This window comes from Podarcis tiliguerta (genome assembly GCF_965153285.1).
Source record: "Podarcis tiliguerta genome assembly, chromosome: 3".
Lineage (NCBI taxonomy): Eukaryota > Metazoa > Chordata > Lepidosauria > Squamata > Lacertidae > Podarcis > Podarcis tiliguerta.
Window position 1 is genome coordinate 88,813,947 of NC_139536.1, and position 15,312 is coordinate 88,829,258.

The 15,312-nt window shown below is 43.2% G+C and overlaps 1 long non-coding RNA gene across 1 annotated transcript; it reads left to right on the top strand.

The window, feature by feature from the left end:
* The first annotated feature begins 10,148 nt into the window (after positions 1 to 10,148).
* Positions 10,149 to 15,051, top strand: LOC310673507. Its single transcript, XR_014509087.1, has 2 exons — positions 10,149 to 12,121; positions 12,838 to 15,051. It is a non-coding gene; the product is annotated as an uncharacterized lncRNA (long non-coding RNA).
* The last annotated feature ends 261 nt before the right edge of the window (positions 15,052 to 15,312 follow it).

Here is a 15,312-nt window from a genome sequence, read left to right on the forward strand (position 1 = left end):
ATAGGAATTCAAAGAAAATTAAGCAGCAACCATCGTCTGGAGCCCTCGATATAAATTAAGTAGGGATATGCAGAACCTCCTTGAGAAATTTTGCGAGACTTACCAAAGTTATTTTGAATTAACAAGGTTGTTTATATTCAAATTACATAGTCATTTATCTACTCTGTGGATTCACCTGAGGTTGGAAATTGCCCCCACCCAAAAAAATCACTTCAAAGGTAACCTGGTGAGAGTTTTGGAAGGGGGGGGGGCTTTTCTGAGAACATTCAGTTGCCATCAAAATGATTTTGTCTCTCCTCACATATTTTGCTTTCGGCCCTGAAACACATGCTGTGCATTATTTTGCACAGAAGCTGAGCTTTTTGTTGCTTTAACTATAATGAAAGTGATGTCAAAGTTGCTTTAACAACAGTTAAAGTGGGGTTTCCCAATTCTAATTGTGACCATGGCATGCATGGTGGGGAGAGTGAATGATTCCCTTCCTGAGGAGGGTCAGGGTGTGACCCAGGAAGAGGAAATGTGGACTGGGGAGACTGTCAAGAAGTGGATTGAAAGACTTGGCGGGCCACTTTGGGTTCCTGGGCCTATGGGTGGTGCTGTGGTCTAAACCAGAAGGTCAGTGATTCAAATCCCCATGACGGGGTGAACTCCCGTTGCTCTGTCCCAGCTCCTGCCAACCTAGCAGTTCGAAAGCACGCCAGTGCAAGTAAACCAGGCATCCCCAACCTGCGGCCCTCCAGATGTTTTGGCTTACAACTCCCATGATCCCTAGCTAACAGGACCAGTGGTCAGGGATGATGGGAATTGTAGTCCAAAACATCTGGAGGGCTGAAGGTTGAGGATGCCTGAAGTAGATAAATAGGTACTGCTGCGGCAGGAAGGTAAATGGCGTTTCCGTGCACTTTGGTTTCCATCACAGTGTTCCATTGCACCAGAAGCAGTTTAGTCATGCTGGCCACATGACCCAGAAAGCTGTCTGTGGAAAAGCGCTAGCTCCCTCAGCCTGAAAGCGAGATGAGGACCACAACCCCATAGTCACCTTTGACTGGACTTAACCATCCAGGGGTCCTTTACCTTTTTTACCTTTTTTTCTGGGCCTGAGGTTCCCTATTCCTTCCTCAGGCAAAATTTCTGTGGCAACTCTAATGGCTCGTTGGAACACATTGCTGAAAAATTAAACATGAGGCCATCAACCACCAATGCTCCCCTAATGAACTCGGCTGTTGTAAGGATGCAGGGCTACATTGTAAAAGACACATAAAATATACAAGGCACCATGAACATTTAGCAAATGTTTGGCCCTATCATCACGCGCAGAAGAGCTGTGATACAGCAAACAATAAGGCCTTTCTCGTTACAAACAATGGCACAGCAGTTTTGCAAGGAGCTCTGTTTATTTTAAGCATAAGAGTCAGTGACAGAGGCTGATATAACTAGTCTAGCAGGCTAATCTGGAATTGCTCTCAGAGGCTCAGTAATTGGTTTACACGAGCAGTGCCAAAGACTGTTTTGAAATGTTCTTTCATGCTTTTAATCTCCAGTCTTCAAGTTTTCTCGCCTGCCTTGAAACCTGAAGCAGGATCTAGACTTATACAGGAATTTGGAGGAGGCAAATGCCAACAGGGGTGGGGAACCGGAGGCCCATGGGCCAAACGTGCCCATCAGACATTCTCCAGATCACACACCCTTCTCTCCAGGCAAGTCTAGCTCTACTTTGTACTCTGAATGTTTGTGCCTGGTTGGAATGTATCACTGAGCTCAGACAATGCCTCTGGCTTGTCTGGATTGAGTCTAGAGACAAGTGTATGAGTGTACATAGAAATTAGGTTACGATGCAAATATAAAATTTGCATTTTTGCCCCACCCATATTTGCCTCTGGCTCCACCCACCACTTGCATGCAGTGCTTGGAAGATTACCCACAAGGGAAAGCAGCCTACAGGCTGAAAAAGGTTCCTTACCCCAGGTGCACACAGTCATTGTTTTGGCCTTGTTGTCATCTCTGATCAGATAGGTTTTGTAGTTTCTGAAGCACTTCAAAAACCTACAAGGCCTGCTTGGCAGCCTGAGAAGGAATAATGGCTCCAGCTAGCTTCCTGGAAATTACTGCATGTATCTGAAGTATGAGTGAGCATGCCTAGGCAGGGTGTAGCATGGGTTGCCAGAGCCCGGGGCAGGGCAAGTGTTGCACCACCCAGTGGACTGGGCAGCAGTCAGTCCCTTTGCCAGCCAGTGTCTAATCAGGGGTGTGTGCCTGGGGGTCATAGCACTCTGGCCACCCCACTGTGCCTAGGGTCTAGTTAAAAACAGGTTACAGTCATGGGATCACCTATTCTGGGGCAGACTTGAGTAATCTTCCATAATATGGCACCTTGTGCCCCCAAATGGATCTTCTCAGTTATGGATCTTCTCAATTTTATGCCCTCTCGTCTCTCTGTGGGGGGGAACCACCCATACTGCCCTAAATCCAGGACTGAGCTATTGCAGGTTATAATGTGTTCTAAAATGTTTTTCAGAAGGTATGTGAATTCCTGTGGAAACTTGGATGGTAAGTTAAACATTAGCCAAACATAATCCTCAAATAGTTGTGGTGGGCAAGATCCCAAGGTGAAGGAAGTGCCCGTTCCTTAGCTCTGCTGGCTCCTTTCTGCCAGGGTGGAAGATTATATTTTCTCAATCTTTCCCCACTCCCACTGACTCCACTGAAAATAAACTATGCTAGCTCTATTGCTCTGGGGCTATTTTGAGCAGAGGAGGGGTAGTGCTGGAAAGGTCTTCAGCATCTGGTGGTGTCTCATCTTACAGCCCTCCCAGGGAGCATAGAATCGCTTCCTAAACCTGGAATCCTAAAAAAAACCCTCTCATTTGGGAACAAGTCCCATTGAACTCAATTAATCATGCATAGGATTGGGCTCCGCTGGGACAGCGCAGCAAAATGCGACTCAGAGCAGTTCTATTTTGGAAAAACCCCAAACAGGTGATGACTATTTCTGTTAGTTCTTAGCAGGAATACTGCATATCCTTGTGTCCTCATTGCAATTCAAATGCCTGCAAGAGCAAACATTAAGAATCGAAATCAAAGAGAACAGTCTCGCCTACCCTAGTGGTAGTGAGAACCTCTCTCCTGACTGGACTGAAAATGAAGCAGGGACTCTGCTGCAGCAGGTTTTCTTTGAGCAAGGTTGCCTCAAGCTCAGGACTTGGGAGGATGCTTTAACAAGAGGCTATGAAAGCCACGACTTGCCTGAAGGAGATAGTTAGGAGCCTCTCCGACACTCTGCATTGGCGAAATGATGGCAGCGAATCTCCCCAGGGGCTGCAGGAGACACAAGTCAGAAGCCTGTTTTTTCCTTTCTCTCCGAGGTTTCATCATTTTCTCTCTAACTTTTTTCTTTCTTTCTACAACAGTAAATAAATATATACAGGTTTCATTTTGATTACCTGACTGTCTCCAAAATAACTGGGTTGCTGTCTGAAAGGGGAGGGCGCCAGTTCAAGTTTCCGGGGTGTTTTTTATATGCATGTGATGGAAGAGAGAAGATTTGCAGCAAAGTTGAAAGGGCTGCTCTTGGGATTATTTAAGACTAAAATGCAATTAAATTAACATATTTTAAGACTGTGGTCAATTCACATCTTTATACCTTATAATAGTTATCCCAGTCACCAGCACACAATCAATCACCCCTTTAAAAAAGTATTGAAGGTACTTTAGTGTAAAGGTGGATTTTTGTGGCCCTTCAGGCAGACCCCAATTTCCATAATACTTGATGATTGGCAATGCTGTCTGGGGCCCATAGGAGTTGGGGCACAGCAACATCTGGAGGGCCACCCCATCCCTACTTTAGTAGAAACGCAGTACGTTTTTCTGAATTGCTCCAAGCACCATTTGACGTCACTCTGGAACAGCACAGGAAAAACAATAGCTGAGGCTGCTTCCCATACCGACTTCCTGGAGGACAGTGTTGGTGAAGGAAGTAATCATGTAGATTGCTAACCCCATGTGATTGCTTCTCAAAGAAACATGAGATCCAGTCATATGGGAATTGCTCCCATTAACATATAAATTGATTCTCCCTAGTAACTGGTGGTAAGGTAAGCCAACATTGCTATGGACTGTTACAAAAGGACAGAAACAGAGGGTGAGAAGTTGTTGTTGTTTAGTCATTTAGTCGTGTCCAACTCCTTGTTACCCCATGGACCAGAGCACGCCAGGCACTCCTGTCTTCCACTGCCTCCCGCAGTTTGGTCAAACTCATGCTGGTAGCTTCGAGAACACTGTCCAACCATCTCGTCCTCTGTCGTCCCCTTCTCCTTGTGCCCTCCATCTTTCCCAACATCAGGGTCTTTTCCAGGGAGTCTTCTCTTCTCATGAGGTGGCCAAAGTATTGGAGTCTCCGCTTTAGGATCTGTCCTTCCAGTGAGCACTCAGGGCTGATTTCCTTCAGAATGGATAGGTTTGATCTTCTTGCAGTCCATGGGACTCTCAAGAGTCTCCTCCAGCACCATAATTCAAAAGCATCAGTTCTTCGACTGGGCACACACTAACCCATTTAAAGTGTGGGGGTGGGGCAGGATGTAGTTTTACCTCAGTCCAGAATTGTTCATGCCATCCACAAGATCTAGCCATCCACAAGGATGGGTGTGGTTACTTGGTATATGTTTGAAAACTCTCTCCTTGATTAGATTATCCATGCATTTTGCTCCCTGAACACTCCCCAGGTGAATGAAAAAGAAGCAATTATTGTGAACTTGATATGCCCATCCACCTCTCTGGGCAAGTCCCTTTTGCCCAGGCTGCCTACATCTGTTTTCATCTATTTCCAAATGGACGTGCAATGGGATAATGCAGAACCAATCTGCAATGAATTTTTAATTTAAGGATGAAACCATTTTCCAGGGCGAGAAATATGCAATAGATTCAGTGTATCCCAAACTTGGGTCTCCTGCTCTTTTGGGACTACGACTCCCATCATCCTTAGCTTGCAGGACCAGTGGTCAGGGATGATGGGAATTGTAGTCCAAAAACAGCTGTTCTCATCAATTCTCCAGCTGCACATCAAGCTCTGGTAAGCAGCCATTTGGTTGCTTCCCCACATGTGAAATTGCTCCAACCACTTTTGGATTTCCCCACCAGGGGAATATGGCCCCCTGGAAGATTGTCCACGAAGACTGAAGATGGTTCTTTAGCTCTGATATGGACCATTGGCTTGATCCAGCAAACCTCCTCTCTTCTTCTTCATTTTGTATCAGATTCATTCATTCATTCATTTGGAGGTGGCAGGTGTGAGCAGAATAGTGGCAATTCCAACTTTTATCCTTATCAGGCCATGATTTTAACTTGTGTCCAGATTCTGAATTTGTGTGCAAAGCTTCTGTGAGTACAGAGTAAATGCAGCCAAATGTGGCAGCACTTTGTAGTGAAAAATCAAGATCTGGGGACACCCTAGGGTAAGGATTGCCAACTTTTTAAACTGGCCCCAGTTATTATGTGTCCATAAGCAATTTGACCTGCATTAATTAGCAGGCGACGATTCTACCTGCTGGTTTCTGCTGAGCAAGCTGCTCTTAAAAACATATGAGCAGGCAACTCCCCATCAATTGGCAACTGAATTGGTAGAAACTGAAATCGCAAGTCCCCAAGCTCATATTTCACAGCCCAAACAGTAAAGCGAGTGACTCGGCCAGCCTTTGTTTCTTTTTCAAGGATTTCCATGTTAATTTCTCTTTTTCATAGTACAGCTGCGTTCAGCTCTGAGTGCCCTAGTTATATATGTGAAATTATTCAGCTGAATCTTATGCACTGAATTGCTAGCTATTATTGGATATTCTGTTTCAGCTATGGTGTTAGATCTCTCTGGGTTGCTTTGGAACAGGAGCTCTGGAAGACTGTCAAATTCACTGTGAAGAACTTGGTGGGAATGATTTAAAGCTTGCTAGATGGTCAGGGCATCCCTACTGTTTGGGTCTGTGGGATTTTCCTTACTGCGAAAATCTGTGTGTGGAGTGTGTGGGTGTTTGGGGGGAGGGCGTTGTCAGTCGTTGGGATTTAGCAACATCTGGCGAGTCCAGATCTGAAGAATGATGCAAGCAATCTTGCCTTAAGGTGCTTTCCAGTCTGTTGCCTTGCGAGGTATACACTCATTCTTCCTTTGCAGCACGTTTGCTGCGATCTGTATCACAAAATGCTCCACAGAATTAAATCATTTATTAGATCATGGAGAAAACGTGTGTTTTCAAGCAAGGCTCGAAAAGATAAGAAAAGCTGATGAGTCTGCGTTGTTTCTTCACTGCCCACTTTACAACTGCTTGTTTTGCCATCGGCATGGCCAGGCATCTAATGTGGTTAATCATATATTTGATCCAGGGGAAAGGGCTGGGGCTGGGGGCTGAGTTCAAAGCCTTCAGAGCTGATTGCTTGTTCAGCAGCATTTGGCTATGGTCCTAATGTCATGGACTGGTTGGATGCAGAGGAATGATGGGAGGAACCAGCTGGAGAACCACCAAGGGAAGAAGGTTCAGAGGGATTGATGGTGGGACAATGATGAGTGGTCAGAGGGAGAAGATGGGGAAGAGGAGGTGTTGGAAACTGAAGAGGGAACAGGGCTTCGTGAGCTGGGAGAGTCTGTGGCAGAGAGGAGTCCAGAAGCAGAGGCAGAAGCTGAAGGAGGGGAGGTTGGAGACCAAGAAGCAGAGATGAGTCCAGCTGGTGAAGAGGAATGTAACAACAAGCTACAACAAGCTCCCCTCCCTCTGGTTTCCCAGAGCCAGGAGAGGCATGAAGAGATTGGCGGAGTAGTTAGCTTCACTGTGAGAAGTGAAATTACAGGGAACAAGGCCAGGCGGATGACTAGGGAAGCTGAGAAGGGCCCTTGCAGAAACGTGTGTGTGTGTGCACAACAGTAGAGGGATAGCTGGAAATCTTAATGTCCACCGCCACTACGTGGGAGATGGATTGAAGAAAAGGAAATAGGAATTGGCCCCGCCCCATAGCTTGACCAATTGCAGCTAGGCATGGCTAGGAGCTAGGTAGAGCCATAGATCTTAAAAAAGGGTATAGACTTGCACATACTGACCAGCTTCCATTTTAACTTGAAATGTTCCTTTTGGGTTTCTCATAAGTACTAAAAGGCAAGATGCAGGTCGGGGGCACACTCTGACTGAAAAAAGCACTGCCTATTGCACACCTCAGATACTGACATATGCTTCAGCTATTACAATGAGTATTCTACAACTTTCCAGTGCTACCAAAATGAAAGTTAGTTGCTATTCTTTTTTCTCTCAAGGCCCCTCCCTTCAAAACTATTATTTCAAACTATTACCTAATATGTTCTGTTACAGAATATTTTTTCTTGGGAATTTCAGAGGAGTAAAATCCCCAGGTTGCTACCAATGCAAGTTCTTCCTTCTTTGCAATAAATGGTATGTTAAGAATCTTAATGCCACCAATATACTCCAATAAATAACTTAAATGTGGCCTTTAAATCCTGGATGCTTAAAAAACCCTGAATTAGTCTGCCCCTGAAGTACATTCATTTCACAATAAAGAGATTAAGGCAGCAATCCTATGCACACTTATTGGAGTAAGTTCCACTGAACACATTGGGGCTTACTTCTGAGTAAAAACACACAGGACTGCACTGCACATTTGAATCTTCAAACTATTTCTTCTAGAAGAAGGAAAACAAGCCTCCCCCCCCCACTCCTTAATTGAGCAGATACAAGAATTTGTGTCCCTGAGTAAGTATCAAACGGTGGGAAATGTCACTTTTAATGTCACTTTTAACCTGTCCTGTCCTATTACCTTTCTGAAGAAAGCAAGAGGAATGCAAGTAATTATCAGTATAATTCATTAATTTTCACTCCAAGTGATATTCTGAACAGCTCCTGGGTCCTTTTACATTACTTTATTTATAATAAATCCTAGCCCAGTCTTTGATAACTCCAGGGTCGGCAGAACACATCTGCGCAAAAGTTGACAGGCCCAGTTTATTATTTCTCCCCACACTCCTCACAGACCACATATACATGGCAATTAAAGATAATTCAGCACTCAGATATGAACAAAGGAAATGCTAATACGTCTGTCGGAAATGGCAGCTTAAAGAAATAAAAAAGGGGAAACAACAAACAATGGAGTCATTCTCCCAGCTGTGTTGTGTGTGTGCTTTTTTTCCAGAATTTGTGAGAAAAGAACTAGCCATTGCCTGTCTAGGTCCCTCACGTCTTTTTGCATTTCTTCATTTTTAAAAAGTCTTTTTTTAAAAAATAAAATAAAATTGGTTGTCTAAATTCCACTCTCGTTTGACATTACTCAGAAAGGATTTCACATTCCTTTGGTGGCTGAAAAGTTGAAAATTGAACACAGATCTTCCAAGAGTCCCTATTTTCCAGGAACAGTCCAGGGACTCAGCTACATGAATCAAAAAACAACATTTTGAATGGGTTATAAACATTCAACGTCAGATGATGCTGGAGAGTAAAAAATAAATTAAAAAAATTCTATGTGATTTTCCATAGCATTCCCCCCCTTTGTTATAACGATTTCAATTCTGACTTATTTATAGCGTGTTTTTCCACCTGTGTGTAGAACCAACCCAGAATTTAAAGAAGCTGTCCCAGTTTCTAATTTGATCCCAGAATGTCCCGCTTTTCCTTAGGAGGTCCCTATTTCCATCGGAGAAATGCTGGAGGGCATGTGAACATTTTCACTGTTATTTTTCAAAGCCTGGGCCTGGGGACAGAAGACTGGAAAATGTTCTAATGGAATGGCATCTGGTGGGGAGGGTTTCATAATCAGCAAAATTCTGTTGTTGAAAAAACCCCTCTGTGTACCCACTGGGTTTATCTGATACTACAGGCAAACTGATTCAATACTCATTCCCTCTTTCCCTTCAGTAAGTGTTGGGAATTGTAGCTGCCTGGGAGGTGTCTAAGGCTCTCTTGCAGAAAATCTGGCCACTCAAATAAATAATATTCGTCACTGCATGTTTCTTTCTTTTTTAAAAATTGCTTTATTAATTTAACCAATAAAATACTACCAACTTCAACTTTTTCAAAACAAAAGAAAAAAGGAGGGGCGAAACAAAAAAAGAAAAGAAAAAGACAGATCACAAAAACAGATATTTTCCTTTTACACAAATTCTTTCAGGGGGTACAAACCAAGTTCTTTGATAATCTATACATGTAATGCCTAGAAAGAATTAACTTTAATATTTATACTTTTCTACTTTACACTTTCTTTCCATTCCTCCATACTGACTTGTGTCCCTTCTTTGTATTTTTTGACTTCCATCTAACTCTTTGCGGTTTCTATGCTTCTCTCACTTTAAAATAATCTCTATTCAATTGTTGAGATAAATGATCTTTCCCTTAAATCTGTGAACTATTCAAGGCACACCCAGGTATTATTGTTGGAACCATGCTTCATCAGGTAATTTTTATAGCAATCCCATTCTTTTTTAACCTTTTCTCCAGAGTGATGGTTTCTTTAGGGTTTTGTTTGTACCACAAGAGGACTCTTCACGTTGGGTTTCCATGTTGCTTTGGTAGTAAGTGAAAGTGCCTATTACACGGATAACCCTGGATCATCTGGTATTTCCATCACTACCACCACACCTGCATCAAGACCATTGACACTGGTTGGGGAAGTACCTGTGTGATTCGGATGACCCATACGATTGCTGTTTTTAGACCTTAGCAATAAAATGTGGAATAGTGAGCCATGAAGACGTAGGCTGTGTGCATTAGAAGTTGTTGCAAACTGGGTCAAGCAGCAGCTAATGTAAACTGGGTCGATGTCACAGCATTCAAGACTTCCAGAAAAGGCACAGCATTTGGTGCTGGCTGGCAGGACAGTTGAGGGGTATGCATTCTGTTCTCTTCTTGCATGGCTATCTCTATGGCTTCATCCCTTGGCAGGCCATCTTTTATGTTCTTTAATTTTTTAATTTTTTGTTACAAAGCATCCCTGCTAGCAGATTTGTTGTGGACAAGGGCATGGTTTAGGGCAGGGATGTCCAGCTCCCAAGAGACTGTGATCTACTCCTGGGGGGGGGGGCAGGAATGGCAGTGATCTACCCATTTTTTTGGGGGGGGGAGTTCAGGTTTTTAGGAGAGGGGAGCTTAGAGTTGTTGACTTTTCTTGGGGTGGGCTTCCCAAAGTTGTTGACCTTTTTTAAAACAGTAACTGTGCAGCATTATGATAATTCGCTCACCAACAACACAGTTGCTAGCAGACAAAAGCAGCACTAAAGCAGACAACAAAGGAACACACACAGAACGCAACACAGGGAAAGACCGAGGGGGGCGGAGACATGATTCTAAACAACACAAGCAATAAGGATCCCACGATTGACCACAATCAACCACGACCATCTGGGGATCAACTTATTGATTTAGGGGTTTAGAGAATTAAAAAGTACTGCATATTAAGCAAAAGTTGGGCATATCGGTTCTGCATAGGATCTCCGTCAGTCTTGTTAGCATGATATTTATTTAGAGAGATACCAGGATGCTTGGGGAATCTGGATATATAAGAATTCCAGTGTGAACTGACCTGACCAGTCCCAAGACTGCTGTGCAGATTGGAACATAGTTATCCACCAACTTTTGCACTTCCTGAGTGCTCTGATGCAGTTCTTGGCAGTTCTATTTTTCTTGAAAAAGAGGTGCCAGAACTCACCATGAACACCTCCCTTGATTTCTTATAATGGCAATGGGGCCCACACTGAGTTGTGGCTGGAAAAAAAGTCCTGGTTCTTGGCTACACACACACACACACACACACACACACACACGAAACAAAATAATTTTTAAATGAATATTTTGAGAGACAATGCATTGTAAAATATGCATTTAAATTCAAATTTGCATGTGCGTCTTTGTTGCCATTGTTGCTGTTTTGTTTTCCATCTTTTAAATGACAGATTAATGTGAAAACAACAGCACAGAAAGCATTTCTGGGCAGACATGTATGAAAGTGACACAGAACCAAAATGGATTAGTTGGCCCACTCCTATAGAAATAGTCAAAACTTGTTGATTGGCATTAGAAAGTAGCACGGTTCTACCATTAGGAGATAAACCGAGTGAATAAGCCAAGCCCATTAATGTTAATGACAGCCTAAACCACTGATAAGCACACTGGGGGTTTGGTCAGCCTGCCTTTCCTAATGCCAGAGATGTTAACTAACCATACTATTGCACATGAAGCCTCTAACAGATTCCCCTGGCTTGATACGCATTTCAGCGATTGGCTTGAATCATGTAACCGTTGCAGTTTCATCCTCCTCATTAATATAGCTTAGTGAGTTTTGAAGTTTGCTGGATAGGCAGGCAGGCAGGCAAGCAAGCAGTATCAGTACTGAAAATGTTTAATGCACCCAGATGAGCTTTGAAAAGTGCTTGCTCATTAAACTGCAGATTTTTCCATAGGGCTGAAAGGAGACTGGGCGGCTTCTTGTGCATTAGATGTGCGGTAGCATTAATAGGGTGAAGCTGCTGCTATGGAAACTGCCTTTGGACCATGTATTAAAGAAACAGTGCAGTAGGCTTGCCTAACTTGGGAATGTCAGGTGTAGATTCTAAGATGCCTTTTGGGTCGAGAGAACCGCCATGGCTTATTTCTCAGAAACCCTCTTTAATTCATGTAGCAAAACTTCACAGTGGAGTAAAACACAGGAAGCCAATGTGGTGTAGTGGTTAAGAGCGGTGGCTTTGTAATCTGGTGAACCGGGTTCGCATCCCCACTCCTCCACATGCAGCTGCCAGGTGACCTTGGGTTAATCACACTTCTCTGAAGTCTCTCAGCCCCACTCATCTCACAGAGTATTGTGGGGGAGGAAGGGAAAAGGAGATTGTTAGCCGCTTTGAGACTCCTTAGGGTAGTGATAAAGTGAGATAGCAAATCCAAACTCTTCTTCTTCTTCTCCTCCATTAGGGCTTCAGAAACAAGACGTGAAAAAATGTTTATTGAAAAAGTAGTGCCTTTGATCCACACAAGGCCAGTCGGACGGATTCTTAGTGGGAACCTAAACCACAATTCATCTGCATCCTGTTAGACAGACTCTGTTAGACAGGCACCTGCAAGCTTCAGCTGACTCAAAAGGAGCCTAGCACATCAAAGTAAATGTCGGGGTAGCTGCCAAAACCACCTTCTTGGCAGAGACACAGTTTTGAGGCCCAAATTTGTGAATCCAGGCAGTCTCTCTGCTTTCCACACTCCTGTACTCTCAGATATCAGATTTCCCTGCCTCCCTCCTACAATATTGCTTTTTAAACCAAGACTACACATGTGTACTCACCTGGATGTAAACCCTGCTGAGCATCAAGAACAGACATAGGCAAACTCCGGCCCTCCAGTTGTTTGGGACTACAATTCTCATCATCTCTGGCCACTGGTCCTGTTAGCTAGGGATGATGGGAGTTCTAGTGCCAAACATCTGAGGGATCAGAGTTTGCCTATGCCTGATCATGAATGACACCATCCCCCAAAGGATGAACAGGTTAAATCGGTTATGATAAACTGGGGAAAGGAATTAGGACATAACATACAAAAGGCAGATTGGGAGGGGCTATGGAGACAGATTTGAAATTCACAGCATGCTGTACTCTGAAAGAAAATTATATGAAAATGATGTACTGGTGGTTTTTAACTCCTACTAAGTTATTCAAAATGCATAGAACAAGCTCCAATATTTGTTGGAAGTGTAAAGAAAAGGAGGGTACCTTTTATCATATGTGGTGGCCATGCAAGATAACAAAGTCTTTTTGGGAATTGATATACAATGAATTGAAAAAAATGTTTAAAATAACATTTGTTTTTTTAAAAATTCTATTAGGAATTACAGGTTCCGATATCCCAAAAGACCAGAAAAGACTGTTTATGTATGCGACAACAGCTGCAAGGATGCTACTAGCCCAAAGATGGAAAGAACCAACAGGTCCGACCAAGGAACAATGGCAAGCCAAACTCCTGGACTATGCCAAAATGGCAAAACTGACTGGGAGAATCAGGAATCAAGAAAATAATGACTTTTTAAAAGAATGGGGAAAATTTATAATTTACTTAGGAGACCATTGTAAACAAATAAAAACATTAGCTGGACTTTAACTTGAAAAGAAATGAAAAAATATGGATAATTTAGAGAAATGAAAACTGTGGCGAAAGTAATAATATGTGGTTTTAGAAAAAGTGTTTGAAGGACCCATGCAGGAGATGGAGGTAAGTTGCGAGATTCAGAGAATCTCATGTATGGATATGGTAAAAGCTTTTTCACTTTATTATTTTGATTTCTTTCGTTTTGTTTTGCAAAAAAACAATATATATTTTTTAAAGAATGACACCCTCCCCATTTCCATGTTGGGAAATTTTCACTACATGGAGGAAAGCTTGTTTGCTCCATTTTTTTCATATTGTCCTGTCTGGGCAGTGAAAAGGAGCCTGGGTGTCAGGGATGGGCATGATGCTGGTGACTGTACACCGGGGGAAGGGCGGCTGGAGTTTGGAGAGTGAAATCACCCAACAGCTATGTCACACACCCACCCCAGCATTTTAGTGCAAATTTCTTCTGTCAAAACAATTGTTATGCAATTTTTGCAAAGCAATCCCCCCCCCCATATAAATTGCATTTGCGTGTGTTACTTTAGGTGATATCGTTATGCAAGCTTTACTCCTAGTTGCTGCATTTTGGGACACATTACCGTACTTTTCCGTCTATTAGACGACGCTGTGTATAAGACCCCCCCCTTATTTTGGAGGACTCAGTTTTAAGAAAATGAAGGGAGATGGCCCAAAGTTGTTGAGCCTCTCCCCCCCCCCCATGCAGCTGCGGGCGGGAAACACTCCCTAGATCATTTCCCGTGCGCACAGGGAGGGAGTGTTTCCCTCGCATAGCAGCATCAAGGGAAGTTGCGCTCCAGCAAGCCAGCCGGTTTGCTGGAGGGCAACTTCCCCTGATGCCGCTGGATGTGGGAAACAATCCATGCGCAGCGGCAACAAGGGAAGCTGCGTGCCACCAGCCAGCGCCCCCAGATCGCTCCCCCTCACTGCGGCACTGGGAGAAGGTGCGCACCACTAGCCAGTGCCCCCAGATTGCTCCCTGTGCACAACAGCACCTCCCCTCCCCCATGCCACTATTTGTGTATTGGATGACCCCAGTTTTTGGACATGATTTTTGTGTCAAAAAACCTCGTCCAATACGGTAATTGTTGAGAAAACTGCATTGCAAAATTCAGAGGCATGTGAATTTTCCAAGGCTGGCTGGGTTTTGGCTTGCGGATTGGTTTAGAAAGTGCTGCTTTGGTAGGTTCACATTTGAAAGCAAGATGAATCTAATTTCTGCCTCATTCCTATTACTGATGGATCATTTTCTGAGAAATTAGCATCATCTCACCTTCTGTTGCTTTAGCCCACGAGGGCTGGCATGTAAGAGAAGTAATGATATCCTCAGAGACAGGGCAAGGGAGGAGTCCTTCAGAGATGGATGCAATGCAATCTATTGTTAATATTGCAAGTTAGAGGTGTGGCTGGTTTGGATTTCTAGACACACACACACAGTGCTTCACATTAAACACCCCTAAGATCACATCAAGGGTCAATCTTGTTCTTATGCCCTCTGATCCTCTTCTAGCTGCAGATCCAGCAGCTGTGCTCCACTGATCTGCAAACAGTTGTGTTGTACTTTAAAGGTTTTAAGACTCCAAAAGGGGATTGACATCCAAATCGAGTGTAAAATTTGCATATTTAGAAACAATTTCTATAGCATGCAAATTAAGCTGTTCAGATATAGGGAAATGGAGAAGGTTAAAGGGAGCAAAAAAACACCCTTTCAAGAATCTGCTACATGAAATGATTTCTTAATCTTTCTTCATAGTAATGCCAGCCCTGGGATTAAATCTACCAAATGTTTAAATGTTGAAAGATATTGAAAAGAAAACCCTTTGACTGTTATCTCTTTTTCCCCCCATGAGGAAATATGGTCAGTAGGAAACGAAACACCTCATTAAAATTCTACTAGCTAATTCACAGAATGTCATTAAAAATTTAACAACTATCCTTTTGTGTGTGTGAAGTACTTTCCCGTATATTAATTATCTAATCACAACAGATTCAAATTGATTAATAAGCCATGGGACCTGTGGTTCCAGTCTATAGAAAAAAAGCCCATCTGGTTTCAAAGTGTGTCCTTATTTCAGGAACTGCATGCTGTCATAGGGTCTGGTATTATTGAGAAAAGTGCAGGGCAATTACATAGCAGGTTAAAAACTGACTATTCGTTGTAAAAAAAAAACAACTGCAGAAAAAGAATGAAATT